The sequence below is a fragment of the Macadamia integrifolia genome, chromosome 3 (assembly GCF_013358625.1).
Source record: "Macadamia integrifolia cultivar HAES 741 chromosome 3, SCU_Mint_v3, whole genome shotgun sequence".
NCBI lineage: Eukaryota > Viridiplantae > Streptophyta > Magnoliopsida > Proteales > Proteaceae > Macadamia > Macadamia integrifolia.
The window spans coordinates 36,705,963-36,712,732 of NC_056559.1; positions in this window are offsets into that span (position 1 = coordinate 36,705,963).

Sequence of the window (6,770 nt, forward strand, 5' to 3'; positions counted from 1 at the left end):
CCATATGCCCAACTGCCTATGCCATAGATAGGTAACATCTGTATCAGATCCTGCATCTGTAGTCGCAGATGCTCCACCTGTAACAATACTCCCTATGAGTCTGTATAGGTTTCCTGTTAACTGTTTCTTCATGACAATCATAACACTCTTAATAACTTTGAGAACTCCACCTTCTGCTATGTACTTGCAACCATTTATGTCAAGTGCCTCCAAAGATACTAAGTTTTTTCTTAATTCTGGTATATGTCTCACATCTACTAAAGTTTTTACTATCCCATCAAACATCTTGATTTTGATAGTTCCTATCCCAATGGTCTTACATACAGCATCATTCCCCATTAGGGTTGACCCACAATTATATGGTTGATATGTATCAAATCAATCCTTATGTGGACACATGTGATATGAACATCCAGAATCTAAAATCCAAGAATCAGAAGGTTGATTCTTACCTGATGATATAGAGAGTACATCTCCATCATCTCCATCTGAACTGTCAGCCATGATAGCTTTCTCAGATGCCTTATCTACACCTTTCTTTTTCAAGTCTACCTTCCTCTTCAAGCACTCTCTCTTTAGATGACTTTTCTTTTTGCAATAGTAACAAGAGACCTTTGTCTTTGTCCCTTTTGATTTCGATCGACTCTTCCTAGATCCCTTCTGATTTGATCTCCCTCTTTCTTGCTCTTTGTCACCTCTGAAAAGACATTCTCTTGAGATTTCGTACTACTGGCCTTCTTCCTTGTATCATTAGACATGAGGGCGACTTTATCCATCTCAAGGGTCTCCTTCCCGTACAAGAGAGTCGTTATCAAGTGATCATATGATTTTGGGAGCGACGACAGCAACAGTAACGCCTTATCTTCGTCCTCGATCTTAATCTCTAGGTTTGTAAGTTTACTTACGATCTGATTGAACATGTTAAGATGCTCTAATAGATCTGTACCTCCCTCCATCTGTAGAGAATACAATTTCTTCTTCATGAACAACTTATTCGTTAAGGACTTCTTCATGTAGATGCTTTCAAGTTTTACCCATAATTGCGGTGCAGATACGATACCTACAACATATTATAGGACATCATCAGAAAGATTCAATCGAATAGCACTTACCGCCTTTTCCTCCATCTCTTTCCAATCTTCGTCAGTAATTTTTGTAGGTTTCTTCAACTTCCCCAATAATGTTTTTGCCAAACCCTGTTGTATCAGAAGATCTTTCATCCTTTGATGCTAGAGAGTGAAATTATTCTTCTCAATGAATTGTTTGATATCATACTTGACATTCGATGCTTTCCCTGCCATCGTGATAGTAAATCCTAGAAAATGGAAACCTAGAGCTTTGATACCAATTTGTAGAAAAGAAACCCTAAAATGATGTAGAAGAAAATAGAAAAACAAGAACAAACAATGCACACAGATTTACGAGGTTGACAAAATTGCCTACATCCTCGATTAGATGAGATTCTACTTCATTATCAATGAAGAATAGGGTTACGACGCTCGTCCTTCACACCTCTTAGTATTGCTTGCATTATAGAGAAAGAAACTCTCACTACAAATATATAGCAAAACAAACCCTGATCCAGAAAGTATACAACTGCCCCTAAATAAAAAATTCGAGCGGGGGGCTGCACCCTCTACACTCCATGTTAGGCAAGGGGCCTCTTGCCCCCTTGCAACCCCCACAGTCGGTTAACCGGCTAGTGGGACCACCGTCTTGCCTGTTGAGGTGTTGTACCAGTACCCTTTGGATTAAACTCTGACGGAATACAAGACATCATACACCAACATTATGATCACATGCCTTTGGGCTGATGTCACCAAACCAGTCACTAAACTTAATCTTCTTGCCACCAAACATCCACTTCCCCATGGCCTCCTAACTAGCTTTTCCCTCACCAACATTGAACCTACATCTGACACCATGGCCAATAAAGATCACTTGGAGGGCTTCCATTACCAATGAATTCAATGCCCTAATGCATAATGGAACTTGGTGTCTAGTATCCCCAAACCCATCTCTAAACCTTGTAGGTAAAAACTGGGTGTACCATATTAAACGTAACTCTGACGGGACAATGGGACAATTGCTCGCTAAAAAGCCTGACTAGCCCAAAGGCTTCTACCAAAGGGAAGGCATTGATTGTTTTAACATGTTCAGCCCTATCGTCAAACCCAACACCATTTGCACAATATTCTCTATTGCTGTATCTTGTGGCTGGATCCTTCATCAAATTGACATTCAGAACACCTTTTTACATGGAGCCTTATAGGTAAATTTTGATATGACCAACCTCAGGGGTTTATTGATCCAGGATTTTCCCATCATGTTTGTCATCTTAAGCGTACATTGTGTGATCTCAAGCATGCTCCACTTGCCTGGGCTCATCAGCTTGGAAATTTCTTAGCATCCCTAGTTTCCAAATCTTCTCAATTAGATACAGAGCTCTCCTTTCGACAAACCAACTACCCTACATCCTAGTCTATATCAATGATATCATCCTCACTAGGACTCACGCTGTGTAGAAAGTTATAGCATTCCTTCGCAAAGAATTTTGCATTAAAGACATAGGTGATTTCTTTTTTTCATTGGCATTAAGGCAATTCAAACGATTGAGGGGCTGCCTTTCTCGCAGACCAAGTACATACTTGACTTGCTCCATAAAGCCAAAATGGAGGCTGGTAGCCCATGCTGATACAAAGCTCCATCTCCTCTCTCTCTATCTTTTGTGTGGGGACCTCCTTTCATGATCCCACTCTCTACCACAACATTGTGGGGCCTTTACAATACCTCACGCTAACGGATAAAAATCGTCTGCAATTCTAATCTGGTACAATTCTATGAAATAAATCGTCTGTAATTCTAATCTGGTACAATTTTGTGAAATACCCCCTTCATAGAGTGACATGTGTCAAATACCAAATGAGCGGTCCAGATTTTATGCCACTGATAAAACCAATTTGAACCAAATCGTATTAGAGCAAATCGGTTTGGTTCATCAATTTGAAATAAAAGGTGAAAGTTTTTCCCTCTCTCCTCTTTCGACTCCCTCTTTCTTTTCCTCTCTCCTCTTTTGACTCTCCCTCTCTGTTATGTTTTGGTTCTGGCCTAACCATCTCTTTCGACTCTCCCTCTCGCTCGACTCTTCCTCTCTGTCGACTCTTCCTGGCTTGACTCCTCTCTCTCTCTCTCTCTGTTTCTCGCTCGAGTCGCTCTCTCCTTATATTACGAAGCGCACTTTGTAAAGGTATGAAATACTCAAAGCCTTCTCTCTCTCTTTTTATTTTTTTCTTTCATGTTAATGTTAATGTATCTACAAAGGGCCTTCTCTCTCTCTTTTATTTGCTTGTTGTCTCTCTGTTGCTTGCTCGACTCGCTATCTCTAAAATTGAAATTTTTTTAAAAGTATTTACATTGTACTCTAAATCAAGTTGCTCTGTGGTTTTGAATGCTAAAATATTAGGTTTTCTGTTCAATAAAATTTTAATTTTAATATTTTATTTGCTTGCTATCTCTCTTTCTTTGTTCCTCGCTTGACTCGCTATCTCTGAAATTGAAATTTTTTTAAAGTATTTACATTGTACTCTGAACCAAGTTGCTCTGTGGTTTTGAATGCTGAAATATTAGGGGAAAGGGTTGTTCTTAGCCACTAATCAATGACATATGACTGAAGATTATTTGTTCGTTGTCTCTGTCAAAACCTAAGAGATTTACTGTCTCCGTCCTTGTATTTATATTTTGTTGTTGTTGTCTCCGTCCTTGTATTTATATTTTTTTGTTGTTGTCTCCGTCCTTGTATTTATATTGTAACCGATCCTATTAAGTTGGAATAAGGTTTTGGTTGTTGTTGTTTTGTTGTTGTTGTCCTTGTATTTATACTTGTATGATTAGAGTTTATTTTTAATAAAATTTCAATTTCATATTTGTATTTGCTTGTTGTCTTATATTTGTATTTGCTTGCACTCTTGCTCATAATATTTTTCTTCTTTATTTGATATATAATATATATTTTTTAATTCCACTCTTGCTCTTGCTTTGTCAAATTCTATTGAACTACTGTTACCTTATTGTTTTTTATTTGTTTTGTCTAGTATGGAGAATGTTTGCATGAGTTTGAGATGTTATTCAATTCAGAATAGGATGCATACGATTATTACAACAATTATGGATAGGCAATGGGGTTTAGGGTTAGGAGACACTTTGTCAATAAGAGCAAGAAAGACAACACGTCTATAACATCTAGGGGATTTATCTGTTCAAAAGCTGGTTGTCGGTTGAGTGACAAGCGAGACATCAATATTGTTAACCCTTGAGCTGAGACAAGAACAAATTACCAAGCACGAATGAACATATATTTGGTTGATGAGGGAAAATACAAGTCCCGTGACTTTGTGAGAGAACATAATCATGAGCTTCATGCTACATCAATAGTTCATATAATGCGTTCATAGAGGAATATGTATGAAATTGATTTGGTAGATGACTCAGGAATTAGGCCTAGATCCATAGTTGAGTTGATGAGTAGGCATGCTAGTGGGATTGAAAACCTAAGTTGTATGACTCAAGATGTCAGGAACGATCTCCGCACTAAAAGACAACATGCCTTAACATATGGTGAAGCAGGTGGTTTGATGAAGTACTTTGTTACCCAAACTAGGAACAACCCATCTTTCACATACTCATTTCAGCTGGATAGTGAAGAACAAATAACTAACATATTTTGAGATGATCCAAAGATGATTATTGACTACACACAATTTAGAAATGTAGTCAACTTTGACACTACATTTCGCACCAACAAAGAGTGTAGGTCATTTGACTCGTTTGCTGGATTCGATCATCATAGAGAATGCACCGTATTTGAGGCTGCATTTTTATATGATGAGATAATGGAATCTTTCAAATGATTGTTTGAGGTATTTGCTAAAGTACATGGTGGAAAGAAGCCTACAACTATCTTCACGGACTAAGACAAAGCTATGGCAAGAGCATTAAAAGAAATGTGGCCTCAGATATGGCACGGATTATGTACTTGGCACTTAATGCAGAATGGCATTACACATTTGGGTCATATGATGAAAGATGGCTCTCATTTTCTTACAAATTTAAAGAAATGCATATACGAATATGATGTGGAAGATGAATTCGAGACAACATGGTATAATTTGCTAAAAGAGTATGATGTTAAGGATAATGAATAGTTGCAACGCATATATGAGCTTAAAAGTCAATGGACGAAATGCTATATGAAAAACACATTCACAATTGGCATTCGAAGTACACAGCTCAGTGAGAGTCTTAACAGTGACTTGAAGGACTATTTGAAGTCAACTTTGGATGTTGTGTAATTTTTTAAACACTTTAAGAGAATTCTTAACCAAAAGCGTGGTAATGAATTAAAAGCTGAATTTGATGCATGAAACAAGATGCCACGACTTGTAAATTCATGTCTATTGTACAGAAACAAGTTGGGAAACTCTACACTCCTGTTATTTTTCAGTTATTTCAAGAGGAATACAATTGGATGACTGTTTGCACCATTATAAGTCGGACTGATGGAATTCCCTACATTTATTTTCAGGTTGGGATTTATGAAACAGATTGTGAGTATAAAGTACGTTGTAACCCACTTCAAGGAATTGTAGCATGCTCTTGCATGAAATTCGAGACTGATGGTTTTCTGTGTTACCACTGTTTGAAAGTTTTGGATGTGTTAGACATAAATCGTATTCCTGAATACTATATTTTGAAGAGATGGACATGGGAAGCAACAAATATGGTGGTCAATGACAGTAGGGGGAAAGAAGTTGAACAAGTTGCCAACTTGGATTGTACGCAACGGTATAGGCATATATGTCATGAACTTATTCAAATAGCATCAGAAGCTTTAAATACAATTGAGGGATACGAGTTGGTGAAGGATACTGCGAATGAATTAAGGTTGAAGCTTGGTAATATTAGAAACCCAATTGATTGCCCTGATATGCCAATATTGCCTGATTTCTCAGATGATGTATACGATGGAGTACTTTTGAAGCATAAAGAGAAAAGTAAAAGAGGTGGTAGATGGTTAAAGTGTTGGGTTGAAAAACAAGGAAAAAAAAATTGAGGACCAAGTAACAGTCAATGATTACAAGAACAACAACCAACTTCTGCACCAACTACTGCACCAACTCCTACACAACTGATGGATAACACATATCCCAGTTACATGTCACTTATGGTGAGTAGGTTTAGTTTGTTATGTTGTTTGCTACATTTTTTTATTTTTTTTATTCAATATGGATTACCCTAATATTAAATGTCACTTGCAGGATTCTATTTCCCATGTATCATCTCAAACATCTGCAGCTCATCAATCACTGGATGAAGATTATATTTTGGATTCAACTAATGAAGACTTATTTTTTTACTATTAAGTTCAGTTAATGTGATGGCTTATTTTTTGTGCTATTAAAGCACACAGTTTCATTGGATCTTTATTTTTATGCTTACGTGGTTGTAGTCCAGGATTCTAAGTTTTTTTTATTGATTTTTAGACTCTAATGTACTAACAATCTTTTTTCGTAGGTAAGCAGTCTTTAGCTCAAAATGATAGAGTATCTGGGCTAGTGCCCAGGTTATAGTGGTTCGAATCCACCAAGACTTTGAAAAGTGAATGAATGTGTTTTATGTTGACTATTACTGCTGTCATGTGCTTGTACTGGTTTTTCCAATTGCTGGACTTTGGTTTTTTTTTTTTTTTTTTTTTTTTTTTTTTTTTTTTTTTT